At 48.4% G+C, this 20,019-nt stretch overlaps 1 pseudogene; it reads right to left on the reverse strand.

Annotated features, from left to right (window-relative positions):
* LOC141219308 (pentatricopeptide repeat-containing protein 1, mitochondrial-like) overlaps positions 1-20,019 on the reverse strand; it is a 704,077-nt pseudogene that overhangs the window by 249,310 nt on the left and 434,748 nt on the right.

The raw sequence follows: 20,019 nt of genomic DNA on the forward strand, positions 1-20,019 counted from the left end.
GCACACAGCCTTCCCTGGTTGCAGGTCCAGTGGAGACAACCATTCATGAAACTGGGTCTACAGAGCTGACCACAACTCCTCAGCTGTGTGACTCACATTTCCCAGACATTTCAAAGTAAACACCGCCTGATACCGTTGAGTCCTGCTGGCAGCATAGTAAGGAGGTGTGCAAGATTCCTTCTGCGCAGTTAGAAAGCGGGTGGCATTACCAGACAGGCTTTGGGTGCAGGTGGAGGACCGAGAGGAGGCTGAGGAGGCAGAAGCAGTGGAGGAACTTCTAGATAAAGAGGATTGACGCACAACTCGTGGGGACGGCAAGACTTGGACAGCAGCCCCTTGTTCTGCTGTCACCATAGTTACCCAGTGCCCCGTCAGCGACATGTAACGCCCCTGTCCATGCCTACTCGTCCAAGTGTCTGTGGTGAAATGCACCCTGTCACACACAGAGTTTTTCAAAGAAGCAGTGATGTTGTGTGCGACATGCTGGTGTAGCGCAGGCACACCTTTCTTTGAGAAGTAGTGCCGACTGGGCATCTGGTACTGGGGCACTGCGACGGACATAAGGTCTCGAAAATCCTCTGTGTCCACCAGTCGGAAAGGCAGCATTTCTGTAGCCAACAGCTTGCAGATGGTGAAATTCAACCTCTTAGCTTTGTCATGGCTAGGAGGAAATGGTCTTTTACTTGTCAACATCTGAGGGACCGAGTGCTGGCTGTTGTGCTTAGACGAGGTTGAGTAGGGTGTCCCCAGCAAACTGCCGGTCTGTGAGGAAGATGCAGGCAGAAAAGTTAGGTTGCCTTGATCCAAAGGTGGTGCTCTTGATGTCTGAGAGCGCTCAACACCAGCTGGTGTTTCCACTTCCAAATGAAATGATGACCTGCCAATCACACTGGCTGTTGCGGGTAAAGAGTTGGCAGGTCTGCGTCCAAAAACATGTGACTGCTGACCCCCCCAGTCACAGAGGATGAAGAGGCCGCGGATGCACAAGATGGGGCAGACGGTGGTTGGCCCGGCCCGCTAGTCCGCATTGTAGCACAGTGAGCTTCCCACTGCAACTTATGCTTCATATCCATTTGACTTTTCATGCATGAAGTACTCAAACTATGGATTTTTTGGCCTCTACTTAGCTTTTGGTGACAAATATTACAGATAACACGAGTTGGGTCATCCTTATCGATCTGAAAAAATGCCCAGGCTATGCAAGGCTTAGAGCCCATGCGACCTGAACAGCCACCACGACTTGTGGTCAGAGGCAGAGTTGTGGTTGAGGATGCAGTTGTTGACGTGCTTCCAGTACTCCGTCTCTGTCCAGTAAGGCGCAAACTAACCTCGTCGTCAATAGCATCTGTGACGCCCAGCTGCGCTTGGTATCACAGATCCTAAAAGAGTGCATTGATGGAATCCTCCACAAGAGGCCCCCATAAACATTCACACATCTCCACCTTCCACATCAGCCCAGCAGAGGGAGCCAGTTAGGGATATAAATAGGGAAGGTGGAGCTAGGCAGTTCAGTTCGTCTGAAGAGTTCCTGCAGTAGAGAAGCCTAAGAGAGGTCAGTGTGCAGTGGAGCTCAGTCTAGTCTAGAGAACTCAGTTAATAGTTCAGCAGTGGAGCACGAGGCTCCTGCTAGCTAGATTCAGGGAGCCCAGTTAGAGCTTAAGGTGTGCCGGTACCATAAGATCGGTGAAGCGCGGCAAGCTGCCGTTAGTGTGTATAGCCTAGTGAGGGCCCGAGTAGGCCGAAGGCGAGTGGAGAGTTAGTACATAGGGGGCAGAGGAGCTTAACCAGCTCACCCCGAAGCTTTACCGGACACCGGATCCGAGTTTACCGGGATCTCTATGACCCAGTAAGGCATAACCGGAATCCCTGGAGAACTACAAGTCCCAGGATCGCTAAGGTGCTGATACGTAACAGAGCCAGGAGACGCTTAGGCCCCGCATACTGAGAGCGTGAACTCCAAGACAAGGCCCTACCACAAGGTCAGCCATCGCAGGACAGAGACAAAGTTAGGCCTAGCTCCAGGCAGGTCAGAAACTTACTACGCAGAGGCAAGAAACAGGAGGCCCTACACCCGCTCATTGGGTAGGATCCTGATATGCACCCTTCACCCTACAGTGCTCCCGGATGTGCCTGAATTTCCACCAGTAAAAGGTACTGAAGTGACTACCGTGTCCGTTCCCATTCTTGCTCTGACCCAGCTGGGTCTCGCCTGTCCGGCATTGCCCCTGCATAAGCTGCCCTGAGGCCTAGCTTCACCTGTGGGGAGCTATACCATCGAGCTGCCTTATCACCGGCCTCAGTGGACTGCTGCAGCGCTGGGGCTTCTCACCAGATACCACAGGTGGCGTCACGAACTCTTATAAAAGTAACAAATATCCACCCTTTTAAAGAGTGACCCCAGGGTACAGACCCGGGAGTCGACCACCGCGACATCCCCAAGGCCAGGCAAAGGCCCGGGTACTGAGTCATCCCCATCCCTTGGGCTAGTCACATTCTCCTCCACCTCCTCTGCTGACCTCATCGACTGGCTGACTATGGGTTGACAGTAAGTGGGATCTCCAACCTCGTCATCATCACCCTGTGTGTTGTCACACCCATCGTCCTCAGAGCCAACCTCTTCCTGCCCTGACCGAAAAGTCAAGTTGTCGCTCCAATCAGGTATTTGAGTCTCATCATCGTCTTCATCGCTGTCTCCACCAACAGGAGTTACAGTTTGGGAACGAGGGTCTACATTATGCTCAGAACCTTCTTCATCTGGTCCTGGATCCGACTCATAAAGATTCTGGGCATCAGTGCAGATCATTTCCTCGTCTGGATTAATAGAAGCTCTGGAGCAGACCTCCGTTTCCCAGGCTATAGTATGAGTAAACAGCTGTGCAGACTCAACCATCTGTGTTACCCCATACTCAGACGGGCAGCTGGAGACTTGGGAGCTGTGAGGAAGCCAGTGCGATTGGGGTGACACCTCTGAGGACCGGAGTATTTGTGATGTTGAAGTTGAGGTGGAGGAGAGCCCACTTGAAGGAGCACTTGACATCCGTTGAAGCACCTGTTGTTTTTGTGCCTCATCTGGAATTTGTAGCGATGGGCGTGTCCGTAAGAAAGGGATCGTACCACATTGTCCACGAAAAGAAGTAGACATCTTAGTTTGGCTGGAAGATGGTCTTTCTTCTGCAGATGTTACCCCCCCCCCACCGTGGTTGGGCTCGACCCACCAGCGGACAGGCACCAGTATTGGGAGAGGGGGCTGGCTGTCAGGGTCCACCGCGCCTCTGGCACAAACCTGGGGACACGGAGGTCGCATGGGCAGGAACGGACTGGCCGTGTCGGCTTCGCACTCCAGCGTAGTCCCTCTGCCCGCTCGCTCCCGTAACCTCAAAGGGATACGCAAGCGGCTTTTCTTCCCACGGCTGTTCCCCGTCCAGCAGGAACGTGGGGGATCTCAGGTCGGCCTTCCACTGTACTCCCTTACCTCCCTCGCCCTCTTTCCTTCTTCCATTCTCCATCTAACCCCTCGGCTCTGTGGTGTCCGCTCTCCCTCCAGCTCTCTCCTTCTCACAGGTGGACTACCGCGTGTATTCACACTGTGGCGAATCTTTTGGGCCCAGACATAAGAAGTTGTCGAGGTAATGGATAATATGTGCCCCCTTAGAAACGTCCATTACAACCCATTCGAGGAAGCAACTAAACGCCTCCAATAGTGACCAGGATCTGGAGCACCCCATGGGCAAACAGCGATCTATATAGTATGCTCCTTCCCAGAAGCAGCCCAATAGGTGGACACTATTCGGAGGCACAGGTAGTAAGTAATCGGAACTCCGCATCTATGTCTGTTTTGGCCATTAGGGTGACCCTTCCCAACTTCTTGATCCGCCTGATTGCCTTGTCAAAGGATGTACAGTATATACTACTGTACTTGGTTCCGCGTCGATGTTGTCGTTTACGGACCTGCCCCTTGGATATGACAAATCGTGGATTAGTCCGAATGTATTGGGTTCTGTTTTTGGCACAACTCACAACGGGGATACCACTACGTCTTGTAAGGAAAGTGTTCTGAATGGAACCGCCATTCTACCTAAAGATATTTCTTTCTTAAATTTTCTTGTCACGACGTCTGGGTGTTGGTAGGCTGATTTTAGATTTTTTCTCCAGCCTTTCTTGATTTTACAATGTCATGACATGCCTATATCTGTGTCTCCCCCTCCTTTTACTCCTCCACCTCTTTTCTTTTCGCATGACTATATGTACTTGTCACTTTTCCTTGCATTAGTTGTGTCTTCTGAGCAGTTTGTCAGCTTTTGGACACCTTTGAAGTGTTTTCTATGTGTTTTCTATGTGTTTCTATGTGTTTTTGTTTGCCTGCCATTGGTTTTAACAGTGTTCGAAGGTGTTCGACGAACAGTTCGGCGAACATACAGGGGTGGCTCAACACTACTTTGGATGGAACACATCCTCCCGACGCCAAGGATTGCGGGCCGTAGATCAATCAGGGTTGCCCCCACGGTCTACAGCTCCTGCACCTCATCCTTCTTAGCCTCCTCCTCTTCAGCCTCCATCTCCAAAATGACCACATCAGTTGCAAGCTGGAAACACTGCAGCACTGCCTCGGCCAAGCGGCAATAGGCAATGCTGAAGCTAATATGCTTAGATGACAAACCGCACAATGCTGAAGAGTTGTGGACAGCTCTGAAAGACCAGGCAGATCTGTGGCTCACACCGCTGAACCTACAGCCAGGCATGGTCGTGTGTGACAATGGCCGGAACCTGGTGGCGGCTCTGAGACGAGATGAGCTCACACACGTACCATGCCTGGCCCATGTGCTTAACCTCATGGTTCAGCGGTTTCTCAAATCCTACCCGGAGCAGCTGGATCTGCTTGTTAAAGTACGCCGCCTTTGTGCCCATTTTAGAAAGTCAGCTACAGCTTCCGCCGCCTTTGCCGTGTTTCTGCAGCGTTTGCAGCTTCCGGCTCACAGACTGGTGTGTGATGTCCCCACGCATTGGAACTCTACACTGCAGTTGTTGGGAAGGATTTTTGAGCAGAAGAGGGCAGTTGTTGAGTACCAGCATCAACAAGGCCGTCGGTATTCAGTTCAGACTCCACACATAAGACCTCTGGAGTCGACCTGGATGTCAGACATATGTACCATCCTCCAAAACTTTGAGGACTCCACCACGATGGTGAGCGGCGATGACGCCATAATTAGTGTCACCATCCCGCTTCTCTGTCTTCTGAAATGCTCTCTGCTCACAATCAAAGAGGATGCATTGCAGGTGGAGCACAATGAGATGGAGCAAGGAACCATACAGGTTGATTACACACAGTCAAGCCTCATCTCATCCCAACGTGGATTGGGTGAAAATGAGGAAGAGGAGAAGGAGGAAGGACAGGAGCTAGTTTCATGCACTATAGACTGTTCTACCTGCACAGCTGTCATACCGTCTGTTCAGCGTGGATGGCCAGAGGACAGAGAGGAGGATGAGGAGGAGAGCATGGTCAGTCATCCTCTTTGTGAGGACACGAAAGTCTTGACTGTTAGTAGTCTGGCACGCATGGCTGAGTTTATGTTACGCTGCCTTTCCCATGACCCTTGCGTTCTCAAAATTTTGGGTGACAGTCATTAATGGTTGGTGACACTTCTAGACCCACACTACAAGGAGAACTTTATATCTCTTATTCCTGAGGTGGACAGGCCTGCAAAAATGGGGCTGTACCAGAAGGCCTGTGTTGCGGCACTATTAAAAAAATTCCCATCTGAAAACGCTGGCAGCAGAGGGCACACTTCATTGGACAACCAAGGAGTACAAGCGAGAGAGACGCAACTTCAGTCCAGCAGAGGCAGGGGAACACTGTCAAAGTTCTGGGAGAGTTTTCTCAGACCCTCCCATCGCAGAGGGCCTGAGGCGCGGGGTACTCTCACAAGGAGTTCAAAGTTTGGGAAGATGCTGAGGGAGTACCTTGCCGAACGTACCAACATCCTCTGTGATTCCGCTGTGCCTTATAATTATTGGGTATCCAAGCAGGATAAGTGGAATGAATTGGGTCTCTATGCCTTGGAGGTCCTGGTCTGCCCTGCCGCCAGCGTTTTATCAGAGCCGGTTTTTAGTGCCGCTGGTGGAATTATAACTGATAAGCGCATCCGCCTGTCAACTGAAAATGCTGACAGGCTGACTCTTATAAAAATGAACAAGTGCTAGATTGGGCCAGACTTCTCAACACCACCGAATAATAGCAGCGTAACATAAACTCAAATCCAGTGTCTTTTCTTGGGAGGTGTATTCCCATGCACCTTTTCACACCCACACATGGGTATACACTTCCTGATTTTGACTATTTGCTCTTGTCCTCCTCCTTCTCCTCATCTTCCACCACCATATCACCAGGGTGACCGTGGTCCGTGATGCAACACCCACAGAATTTTTTTGAAGGAGTGTTTATGATGCCCGTAAAAAAAATGTTTTATACAGTATGTACATGTATACCCCCCAGGGGAGAATGTTTGTCAGCCCATACACTTAGTGCATGGGCATTACAAGAATAGGAGGCCCGCTCCTTTCTCATGGGAACATTTTTTATGAGGTCCTCCTCCACGTCTCTTCCAAGGGGCATTGAAGTGCCTCCAAATTTTTGGCAGCCTTTGCATTCACTGCATAGGCCAACACTATGGGAGACTCTCTCCTTTCTAATGGGAATTTGTCATTACTGTGCCCTGCTCTATGTGTCTTTAATTTCTTAGTGGGGTTTTTCCTAAATATGGCCAGCCATTAGACTCACTGCATAACATATAACTGTATATGTGGCGCCCTGCTGCGCTTGGTGCCACAGAACCTAGAAGGGTGCATGATTGGATTTCTCCACAAGAGGCTCTCACTACATCCAAACACCTCTACCTTCCACCTCATACCAGCAGAGGGAGCCCTGATAGGGATATATAAAGGGAAGGTGGAGCCAGGCAGCTCAGTCAGTAGTTAGAATCTAGCTAGAGTTGAGAGTTAGTGCTCAGACAGTGTCACCAATCTGTACACAGTAAGCAATGGTTGTAAGCACGCCCCAGCCCTTTGACTGACAGCTAGCTCTACAGTGCATCAGTGCAGAGCCACCTGTCAGTGGAAGTTCCAGGGCGTGCTTACTGCCACTGCTCACATTGTATGGAGTGGTGAATAAAGGCACGCCCTGCATGACTGAAAGCCGGCGGCTCACGGGAGGAATAAAGTTCATTTACTCCCATGTGCTGCACATTCAGTATAGTGGCCAAGCACTTCCTAATGGTATTACCCAGCAGATTAACCCTACATCAGCAGGTTAATAGCGTTATCCAATGTGACAGGTTCCCTTTAACTTAAAGGATCATGTTCACAACAGGAAAAGTCTTCAAACGCTTGTTTCTAATCTATTACTAGTTATTGGCCTTCTTGGTTGATGGCGTGTGGTGTGGAGTATTTTTACCGAATACAAGTTTCCATTTTGATAAAAAACAACACATTTTTACCCACATGGAGGCGAATTCCCTCCTCTTCACCAGCCTCCATTATTGGTTTTATCAGATCGTATACTCACTTTATCAAAGTTTAGTGGGTACTGTGCTGCAGACTCCAGCTGACGGACCACCACTTCATTAGGAGCCACGTTTCTGTTCCTCATGTCCCGCAGAATATTGGTCAAGTAGACGTCATCTAACCTCTTTATGGCCGCATTAATCAATGTGCTGTATACATTGATATTTGGATGGAATCCACAAATCTGTAAAACAAGTTACCGATCAGATATGCAAAAAGATCCTTGTCACTTGTTTTCTATAAAAAGGCAAATCAGTTTAAAAATGACATTATTTTCTAGACTTTATCAAGTAGGAGTAAAAAAAAAAAAGACACTAAATAAACTATGCAAAGTAGCAATGTCATTACCGCCATGTCTTCCAGGAGCTGTAAACCATCTTTTTCTTTAAGGCATGCCCTAGCGAGATTGCAAAAGGTATGGATGTTTGGTGCAATGCCTCTCTGTGCCATCATAGGCAACAGCTGCTGTAAAGAAACCATTCAGACCATCAGTTTTTACACTGTACGTGTGGCATGAAGTGTGGAAGAATCGGCACTAAGTTTCAGAATGTGTCAGTGTTCTCCATGACAGCCAACCAGATGCCACGTTTCATTTTACCAGGGCAATAAAAGAAGAGCTCTGATTGGCTGTTATGGGTATCACTGTCCGTTTCGACAAAAAGTATGTTTCTGCATGAGGCCCAACGCATTTTCAGAAAAATGGAAATGCTAAAATCTGTATTAAACAGTATTCACACATAAAATATTGCTGCGTCCAACTGAATGTTGCATTTTGGCGGCAGCGCACAAAACGCCTTCATATAGGCTTAGGGCACAATTCCCTGCCGAAGCGCAAATTCACACAAGCACAATGCTTTGTGTTCAGGGGAAAAAAAGGCCATTTTTGATCCGTCCAGCGTCCATTTGTCATCCATAACTAAAAAAAAACCTAATAGAAGGCCAGACACACTTTCCTATGTAATCTATGCAGTGCGTCCGGTAAAACATACCTGCCACACGGATTGTGTCTGATTGTTGTGCAGCCTTTGAAATCTACGGTTATATCTCATTAAAAAAACGGATGGATGAGATAAGCGCCTGTAGCCATTATTCCCCCACAGTCTGGTGGTCAATCCATTCATGTGGAATATTACACTGGGTGACATGGACATCACACCGACCAAAAACACAAATGGAGGAAATCTTTCTTGATGGTGCGGCCAGAAAAAGCAAAAGGCCTCATTCACACATCATGTTGCACGTGGAGGTTTATCCCTTTTCTCATGGATACATCACATACCCAGTATAATCTATGGTGCTATTCACATGTCCGTCTGTCTGTCTTTTTCCGATATCACAGATGAAAAGAGCCGATACAAGTCTATGGGTCTGTGCAAAAACATTCAGCACCCGGATGGCAAAGAATAGGAGAAGCTCTGTAATTCAAGGATTTATTTATCCATCCGTCAAACATTGATGGGAAAAACGGACCCACAGACCAAACACTGATGACACACGGAACAAACACTGCTGACACCAGGGCCATTTTTTCCATGTACGTGGTTAAATATGGACATGTAAATGAGAAAATTTGTCATACTTTAGACTCTTTTGCTGACTTGCCTTGCATCACTTTTTTTGCCCCCCAATTTTCAAACAATTTAGTGCATGCTGTTGTATTTAAAGCCATGCCCCTTCTGTCAAAGCCATGCCCCTTCTTTTAAAACCATGCCCCTTCTTCAAAGCCATGCCCCTTCTTTCAAAGCCATGCCCCTTCTTTCAAAGCCATGCCCCTTCTTTCAAAGCCATGCCCCTTCTTCAAATCCATGCCCCTTCTTTCAAAGCCATGCCCCTTCTTTCAAAGCCATGCCCCTTCTTTCAAAGCAATGCCCCTTCTTTCAAAGCCATGCCCGTTCTTTCAAAGCCATGCCCCTTCTTTCAAAGCAATGCCCGTTCTTTCAAAGCAATGCCCCTTCTTTCAAAGCAATGCCCGTTCTTTCAAAGCCATGCTTAGAAACAATTAGGCCAATATAAAAAAGTGTAGTTTCTATATGAATCGGTTGGAACTGTGGCGTCCCTGAGGGTTCAGTCGCCACAGGGGTACTGCACCTCAGATCGAGGTGTGGTATCTCCTCTCCGAGGTAAGGATGGAGCACCACACGGGACCCAGCCTCAGAACTCAACACTACACCACTCCTGTCCTGTGGGGGGCTTATATGCACCAGGGTGCTGCCCCAGCCGGGATAGAGGAGATGGGGGGGACGACCAAAGATAGGAGGAACTATGTAGTGGGTGAGCGTAGAGGACACACTTTTAGGTTACACTTACTGATACATATTTAATACACGGCCATCTTAGGTTCAAGGTCTTTGATTGTGATCTTCATCGCTGATAGTGGCTTTCTGCTGGAACCTGCAGCTTGTTGAAGATACACGGTCCTCGTACTCTGGGCTTGAGGTGAGGAGTGGGTTAGAGTTAACCGCTGTCTCTACCCGGTCAAGGTCCCTACCTAAGAAGGCCTGGAGGGGAGCGGAGGAGTAAAGCTCCACAGGCAAAAGGATCCCAGGGGATACGGACGGAGCAGCATACACCCCCTGTATTTCTTACTCTGGCCTAGCCAGAGGGATTCCTGCTGCAAGAGGGGTACCAGCCCCCGATATCTGACTCTGTTACTTCACGTCTCAGTCGGAAAAGCCCAGAGGCCTTCTGGATCCCTAAGGGGGATATGGACGGAGCGGCGTACGCCACCCGTATCCCTTAAACTGCGCTGATGCAGCGGGAACCGGCCTTTCACCAAGTTCATACCACACACACAGTCAGGAGGAGACTTAATGGGAGAACTCACCAAGGAGAGGAACATTCTGGTCCAGGGGTCTCGTTAAGTGCACCTAAACTACCCGGAGTGTGCTGAACCCCTTCCTGGTGGTCGCAGCGCGCCGTGAGGAGCAAGGAGAAGCTTTGTGCTTACTATTGAAACAACGTGAGTAAAGCTTGGAAGACTTCACCCCTTGCCTCCGTTATCCTGTCCTGCGCGGCACCGCACACACACCACCAACCTCCAGACTTTCCTCTCTCTCTGCCCTGTGGCCCTGCTCCGCCTGTGGGGAGTAGTACCAGCTGAGCTGCCACGACACCCGCCTCAGAGGACTGACGCAGCGCTGGTGGTAATCACCGGGAACCACAGGTGGCGTAGTCGACAAATAACCGCTCATCTGCTAGCCCATATTTTTAATGTGTGCGCCCTGGGCACGGACTGGGTCAAGGCCGCGACTGCATCCCCCTCTTCCACCGGCCCATCGTCCAAGTACACCTTTCCCAGGGAGGGCTAACGCTACCTGAGTAGTAGTGGGTCACACAGAACCATTTGCTTTGGATCGTTATTAAGCCATAGTAAAAAAAAAAAGGTATTCACTTTTAAGAAAAAAATATATATAAAAAGTCAGGCAGATCTGTCACACACTTTACAAATGATTTCATGCAGCAAATATAATCCCACAATGCGGTAACATCATTCACCTACTGTACCTCAGCCTCTTTACTGTCAGATAGCGTGGATCTTCTCACAAGCCGTGTTAATTATTTTATGATGGCTTTTTAACATTTAAATGATAAAATAAAAACCATTCCCTTACCAAAGCCGACTGCAGCTTCAGAGTTTTACTCCTCTTCAACACCAAAGTGTTAAAAAAGGTGAGATCTGGCTGTACTCCGTAGGCGTCCATAGTGGCCAGGACGGCAGATTCTGACCCCACTTCTGCTCTCATGACTGCCGCTAGGAGGGTGAAGGTCTTTATTGTAGGACAGACGTTGTCTTCTTTCATCTTCTGAAGAACGCCCCCTAAGTCGCCAATCACTGCCAATCGGTCAGATGGGGTATTGACATTTGCAAGTGACACAATTTTTCCCGTATTTACAGACAGGTCCAGGAGGTTTGGCACATTACTGGCATCAAAAGAGGGCACGCTGGGAAAATGGTCAGCCGTACTCACCACGGCCAGTGCCTGTGAGCCTGCCAAGTCCTCAGCTGTGCCATAGTTGCCACTTGGAATTGAGGAATGGCCCAGGAGCATGGGCTGCCCACCTCTTCAGGACTATCCTTTCTTTTCTTCACTTGCTGGCTTTTCCTGTCTTGCTTCTCTTTGCCTGCACTTAAAGTCAGGGCTGCCAGTTCCTTAGAGTGCGTGAGTAAATGTAGAGCGTCAGCGGTGTCTCCAATCCCACAGTCTCGGGGGGCACAAAGAAGCAGGTTATAGGTGATTACATCCGGCTTTACCCCCATGTGCCGCATCTGCCTCCAGACCTGAAGCACAAGATGGCGTATACAGTCACTATCCACATTACATTCACGCAAATATGTACACCCCGTCACAGAGAAAGCAGTAACTGGACACGGACTAGCTGGCATGTAAAGGCAGTACCCTATTATAATGATGCTCCCATATGTCAGAGGGTCACATTGGTAAAGCCGGTGCCCTCCAGGATGAAAAGCTTTGTGGAGGGCTTGGGCCATCTACTTATGTCATTTCCAAACGTGTGTCTACATAATAAATAGGCAACTTCTACTAGTAAATTCTGTGCTATTTTCTGTATCTGTGAAGCCTTGCCCACTGGTTTTCCCATTGTCTCCGAACAGCGCGCTTACCCGTGTAATAAGACCCCGATGCCAGCGCGCCTACCCGTTTAATAAGACCCCGATGCCAGTGCGCCTACTCGTGTAATAAGACCCCGATGCCAGCACGCCTACCCGTGTAATAAAGACCCCGATGCCAGCGCGCCTACCCGTGTAATAAGACCCCGATGCCAGCGCGCCTACCAGTGTAATAAGACCCCGATGCCAGCACGCCTACCCGTGTAATAAAGACCTGATGCCAGCGCGCCTACCCGTGTAATAAGACCTGATGCCAGCGCGCCTACCCGTGTAATAAGACCCCGATGCCAGCGCACCTACCCGTGTAATAAGGCCCCGATGCCAGCGCACCTACCCGTGTAATAAGACCCTGATGCCAGCGCGCCTACCTGTGTAATAAGACCCCGATGCCAGCGCGCCTACCCGTGTAATAAGACCCCGATGCCAGCAAGCCTACCCGTGTAATAAGACCCCGATGCCAGCAAGCCTACCCGTGTAATAAGACCCGATGCCAGCGCGCCTACCCGTGTAATAAGACCCCGATGCCAGCAACCCTACCCGTGTAATAAGACCCCGATGCCAGCGCGCCTACCCGTGTAATAAGACCCGATGCCAGCGCGCCTACCCATGTAATAAGACCCCGATGTCAGCGCGCCTACCCGTGTAATAAGACCCCGATGCCAGTGCGCCTACCAGTGTAATAAGACCCCGATGCCAGTGCGCCTACCCATGTAATAAGACCCTGATGCCAGCATGCCTACCCCTGTAATAAGACCCCAATGCCACAGCGCCTACCCATGCAATAAGACCCTGATGCCAGCACGGGTATTCCGACTGGCCGTTACAGGTTGCAGATGGAAGTGCCGTTGGGAAGGGGGGGGATATGCCAACCGAAGACAGCGAAAATCATGCAAAACGTCAAAAAATAACTTATCAGCATGCTGCCTACTGTAACAGTCCACCTAAAGTGGCCGACCGCGGTATTCCCTTTGTTACTAAAAATCTGGCACAAAATCCTTATCTACTAGCCAGTCTAATCACCGGCCAGTCTAATCACTGGCCAGTCTAATCACTGGCCAGTCTAATCACTGGCCAGTCTAATCACTAGCCAGTCTAATCACCAGCCAGTCTAATCACCAGCCAGTCTAATCACCGGCCAGTCTAATCACCGGCCAGTCTAATCACTGGCCAGTCTAATCACTAGCCAGTCTAATCACTAGCCAGTCTAATCACTAGCCAGTCTAATCACTAGCCAGTCTAATCACTAGCCAGTCTAATCACTAGCCAGTCTAATCACTAGCCAGTCTAATCACTAGCCAGTCTAATCACTAGCCAGTCTAATCACTAGCCTTGCGCCAAACTTCTAACAGAAATCTCCTATCAGAATCGCAAGAAAGGAATCAGCAGGCGATCTCTTAGACCAGTCTGAACTAGGACTAAGTAAAGGAGCTAATACAATATAAAGAGGTGAAACTGTTACCAAAGCCTTGTTATTCCGCTCACAGTAACGTCTGAGCCAGCGTCGCTGACACCTCTGCGGGCCGATTTATGCTTTTAGAAAAGTCACATGAGTATCACTACACATGAGACTTCTGCAGCCGGACAGGAGTCCTACCCCGGCTTCTGCCCTCCGCCACGCGTCATCTACAAATATGACAGGCGGGTGGGAGACGCCACATCTCTACTTAGATAAATGTCCTGCTTTATCTCCTGGGCATTGGCACAAGGACGGGTATGTGCCTGCGGGCCGTCAGCATCTTCCCTGAGGAGAGCGGGCACCTTCCCGGCCGCCGCACACCGGAGATGCAGGTCCGGTGCAGGAATAACTGTGTTCTTTGGCAGGATTGCCAGAACTTGTTCCCTCTACTTGTCGGCACCACCTGGACTAACTACACAGCAATAAATCTCCCCTCCTGGCAGTGATGTGGAGCAGGTTGCTCTGTAGCTGCACGCTCCGGCCCCCAGAGCCTGAGTAGTACAGACATACACTACATGGCTGCACAGACCACCAGAGGGAATAACGGACATAATAAAGGTGGACAGGATAGGGGAAAATAACCACATGGATGCAATTAAAGGGTTATTGCCAAAATAGAAAATCATCTCTTATCCAAAGGTTAGGGGATAACTTACTGATCACTGAGGGTCTGACTGCTGGAACCCCTAGCAAAGCCAAGAACAGGCAGCATGCTCAGCCTCCCCTCCATTCACTGTCTATAGGACTGCCCAAAAATAGCCAAGAGCAGCGCTCCACTAGTTCTGGCAGTCCCACAGACGATGAGTACGACGCGCCCAGGGGATGGGGACGACTCGGTACCCGGGCCTTTGCCTGGTTTTGGGGATGTCGCGGTGGTCGGCTCCTGGGCCCGTACCCTGGGGTCACTCTTGAAAAAGGGGATTGAAACTTGGATAAAATAAATAAACAGTTTGTGACGCCACCTGTGGTACTTGGTAATGATTACCAGCGCTGCTTCAGACCTCCAGGGGGGTGATGGGATGGCAGCTGAGGTGTTTCTGCTTCCCACAGGTGGAGCGGGCCCCCGGGGCAGTGTGGAATTTGGTGGGAGGTGATGCTGGGACTTGTAGTGCAGGCGGGATGGTGCAGCAGGAGTAACTGACAGAGACAGGGGATTCGCTTCAATATCTTTACTGGTGCGGATGTCAGGTACGGTCCAGGGTACTCAGTAGGATGGGTGCACTTCAGGACTTCTCCCCAGTGAGCGGGTATAAGGCCTCCTGGTCCGTGTCTGCCTCTCTGTATGCTCCTGGCCAGCTGCAACTGGGCCTAGCTTATGTGTCGTGCTGTTCCTTCACCTGTCGCTCGGTAGTAGGACCTTCTGCTGGCAACCACTATCCCTGGTAGTCGGGGCCATCGTGGTTCCTGGTCCTGTAATGGGTCTAGCTTCAGGTCTGCCAGGGACTTGTAGTCCTCCTGGAATGCCGGTTGTCCCTACTGGGTATAAAGGACCCTGTAGGCGCGGACCCGGTGTCCGGTTTGTATCTTCGGTGTGAGCCTTGTGATGCTCCTCTGCCCCCTCAACTCCTCTCATCTCTCCTCCTTACCGTCGGCCACACTCGTGGCCCTCAGAACCCAGCAGCAGATGCGCTGCGTCTTCGCTGCTCTCAGCGTCAGCACGCTCTCAGACTCTCTCTGTCTGACTACTAACTCTGACTGAACTGCCTGGCTCCACCCTCCATATATATATATCCCTAACGGGCTCCCTCTGGTGGTATGAGGAGGAAGGGTGGAGGTGTTTGTATGTAGTGAGGGCCTCTTGTGGAGAAGTCCATCCATGCACCCTGGGTCCTGTGGTACCTGTTGTAGCAGGGTGCCGCAAATGGAGTGGTGGTTGAGTATACTCACTGCTCCGTTCATTCTTAATGGGAGTGCTGAAGACCAGCCGAGCACAGAGCTTCAGTCGTCCCATAGAGAATGTATGGTGCAGCAATGATCGACCATCACATCAGTCACAAAGGACTCTTCAAATCCCCAGTTTTCAGGATTGGTGAGGCTCCCAGCAGTCAGACTCCATCCATCGGGAAGTTATCCTATGGATAGGAGATATCTTTTAAACTTTGTACACCCCCTTTGAAGGTTTATTCAATCTAATTCTAAAGTCGGGGGATAGTGACAGCCGCCCTCCACTAATCACAGCATGTTGGCATATTGTAGTGATATCCCACCGCATTGTGATGGAAAGAAGAATATAACTGTATACAGAATAACATGGAGATGTTTGATAGAATCCAGCAGCCCGGAGGTTATGGGAGCGCCGCCAGCTTCTGTACCTCTGTACTAGATGGTATACAGCAGTGACCGTCCCTACACGGGACCCTGATCATCAGGAATATTGCCTCTTACACCCGAGCCCAGGGAATTCTAATTACTAGTGTACACGGTTATATCAGTTTATTATCACCTCCGGCCATGAAAGAATTGTCACATTATTTATTTTATAGAATTTTGTCTAGCATGGAAGTTATGAAACCTTACAAATCCATGCTCAGTACTCTCTATATACATGTATAAATTAGATACATTGTAAATGAAAACATCATATATTTAGGAGTTTGTGAGCTACATATCCTTATATACTCCCTGCAACCACTTTGATGTTGCACTTTACTGCAATGCTGTGGCAGCCAAAAAAAACGTCATTCTGGCATTTTGATTTTTTCCCCCATTACAATGTTTACTGATCAGATTAATTAGGAGACTTGGAGCGGCGATCGTCTGATCGCTTGTGCTGTACATACACTGCTATCTATAGCAGAAATCACCATCTTCTATGAACGCCGGCCCATAGGTGGGTCATAATGACATGTATGGGAGGTCATCAGCAGACCCCCAGCTGTCATGACAACCCATCGGTGCCCCACAATCACGTGGCAGGATGTATGACGCGCTTCCAGCCGACGTGCGTTAAATCCCGCTGTCAGCGATTGACAGCTGGATTTAACGGGTTAATAGCAGCAGGCGGAGCAACAGTACATCAGCAGCTATTAAAGGCAGATGATGGTTGATTAAATCAGTCATCATGTGCAGGGAAATATGTGGACTCGGTGTGCGAGATCACATCAAAGGCAGGGACACGACCTTTGACGTAAATATACGTCAAAGATGGTGAAGCGGTAGAGCAAAGCACAGGTTGCAGCCTCTTCTCTAATATTCAAAGACTGGCTAAAAATACTCCTGAAAAATACTATGAGGAGGATTTTTACTCTTCTGTAAAAAATGTAGAGCGACCTCTGCAATGTGGTATACATTTCTTTACAATGGGTCCCAATAGTGGACGGATGCCTCATCATCCATCCTGACAGTGGCCACTAGGGGGCACGCACCTTCTATGTGTATGCGCCCAACAATGGCCACAAACGTAATGTGCACCTAGCCCAACAGTCATCAGAGACTCCAAGAGTCCCACCCTCAGCCGGCATGCCCCATCGTCACTTCAGCAGAAATACTGCAGCAAGAAATATCTGTATTAGTAAAATGAACAGTTGCTCCATGATTCCTCAATGTTTTTGCGCATCTCATCATGTCGGAAGTGTGAGACATAATTCCCAGGTAAGTGTGCACTGTACGGATATAGGATGCAGGATGTGTGCAGCAAGCCATACCTGCAGAGCTTGTAGGAAGCCCAGCTCTTCATCCTTTATGCATCCCATAAACAGGACGCTGAATGTTTCAGGGCCAACGACACGGAATTTTTGTGCAATTTCCTATAAACCCAAGAAGACCATATTAGCTTGTTATTATCCAGCTCGCGACATCACTGCTTGAGTATTGCAAGAGAAATCTAACCAAAATCAAAATCTCAGGGAAAGCGTCACTTTGCCGTTCCCAGAACAGCCGGGTGGCCAGTGAAAAACACAGTGAAGGGGGCGCAGTGCTGCACCAGTGCCCAGGATCAGTGGGGTCCAGCGCCGGACTGGAGTACCTGGGGCCCACCAGGAAACAATCAATCTTGGGGCCCACCAGCACCATGCAGATACCGTATATAGGAATAACATAAGTCCACAAACTCATTCAAAATGAATCAACTTTATTAACCAATAAATAACCAATATAACGAATAAATAACAAACTAAAGAAACACTCCTGGCGAAAGAGGAACACTGTTATCTTATTCACACCAGTGTGTGATAAAGTGCCATAACAGAACAATAACAAGAAATACTTTCAAGGTACATTCTCTTAAAGTGTAAGTGCCACAAATTGAACCTGCATCCATCTGGCATCCCAGCAGCCGGCATCATTGTAGCAGCACCAAACTTGGCCGCTGGGAAAAGTAAAAGAATTCTGTAAGCATTTTGGAAGTTTGTATTGCACGATTTCCTCTCCTCTATAATACAATACCATTCAATTGTTAGTGAAAGGCCCAAAACAACAAATAAACTCACACTAACAGTCAATCAGCAGCAAAATTACAAACGTTTTTTTTTCAGAACAGAAGATGACATTGCATACGTATTAATAATGTCATCATAGTCTAAGTTCCTTGAAATGTCACACTCAATGTTCAACAGAAGGAGGGACTCTAAAAGCTCCTGTCCAATCAAAGCCCTCAGACGATTTTTTACACTTTTCAGCTTTGAGAACACTCTTTCACATGAAACCTGGGTGCAAGCAAGTGTAAGAAGGGTCTTGTACACTGCAAAAATGTTTCCATAAGCAGCAGAATGTAAATTGTAGTCATATAAAAGTCTGTAGCAGCAGGAAAGACAGTTTTTGTGCGGGACGAGTTGTACTTTCAGATGCAATCATTTATTTTACCATATAGTGTACAGGGAAATGGCAACAAAAATTCCAAGTGCAGTAAAATTGCAAAAAAAGTGCAATTGCACGTTTGTTTATTGTTTTTTTTAGTCACCATGTTCACTATATGGAAAAACCGACGTGACAGGGTGATGCCTCGGGTCAGTACGAGTTTGTAGATACCAAACATGTATACCTTTACTGGTATCTAAGTGGTGAAAACAAATTCATAAGTTTGAAAAATCACACTTTTCACGCCATGTTCTGCGCACCGTAGTGTTCTCATTTTTTTGGATCTGGGGCTTTGTGACGGCTTATTTTTTGCGTCTTGAGCTGACGTGCATCTCTGCTGCTCTGTAGTAGTCACAACACAGGGAGAGGTTAACCATCCAAGTATTTAATATGTATTGCAAATAAAGAATGTTCCCATTCTTAATATCCGAAAAAACAAATGACTGACAACTATCCCTAGACTAATAATACCATATAGAAGAGAGAAATACCGCCACACCATGACCAGAACACATACCACCACATAGTGATGAAATACTACCAAGTACAAGGTATATATACTGCCACACCATGAGAAGACCACATATTACCACCACATAGTGACTGTCCGAATAATACCACATACAAGGGACAAATTCCGCCACGCCATGACCATGGCACATAATGGCACCAGATAGTGACTGATAATGAAGATGTAAAAAAGCTCTGTATATAGAGTCAGTGTACAGATAATGTAGAGATTATCAGTGACATTATGCACAGGAGTCCTGTGTATAGGGTCAGTGTAGAGGTAATACAGTGATCACCAGTGACATTACACACAGGAGCTCTGTATACAGTGTCAGTGTGTGTGTATAGGTAACACAGTGATCACCAGTGACATTACACACAGGAGCTCTGTATATAGTGTCAGTGTGTGTGTATAGGTAATATAGTGATCACCAGTGACATTACACATTGGAGCTCTGTATATAGTGTCAGTGTGTGTATAGGTAATACAGTGATCACCAGTGACATTACACACAGGAGCTCTGTATATAGTGTCAGTGTGTGTGTGTGTGTATAGGTAATACAGTGATCACCAGTGACATTACACACAGGAGCTCTGTATACAGTGTCAGTGTGTGTGTATAGGTAGTACAGAGATCACCAGTGACATTACACACAGGAGCTCTGTATATAGTGTCAGTGTGTGTGTATAGGTAATACAGTGATCACCAGTGACATTACACACAGGAGATCTGTATACAGTGTCAGTGTGTGTGTATAGGTAGTACAGAGATCACCAGTGACATTACACACAGGAGCTCTGTATATAGTGTCAGTGTGTGTGTATAGGTAATACAGTGATAACCAGTGACATTACACACAAGAGCTCTGTATATAGTGTCAGTGTGTGTGTACAGGTAATACAGTGATCACCAGTGACATTACACACAGGAGATCTGTATACAATGTCAGTGTGTGTGTACAGGTAATACAGTGATCACCAGTGACATTACACACAGGAGCTCTGTATACAGTGTCAGTGTGTGTGTATAGGTAATACAGTGATCACCAGTGACATTACACACAGGAGCTCTGT

Source organism: Phyllobates terribilis, unplaced genomic scaffold (genome assembly GCF_046119375.1).
Source record: "Phyllobates terribilis strain yellow unplaced genomic scaffold, ASM4611937v1 Scaffold_261__1_contigs__length_2674298, whole genome shotgun sequence".
Classification (NCBI taxonomy): Eukaryota; Metazoa; Chordata; class Amphibia; order Anura; family Dendrobatidae; genus Phyllobates; species Phyllobates terribilis.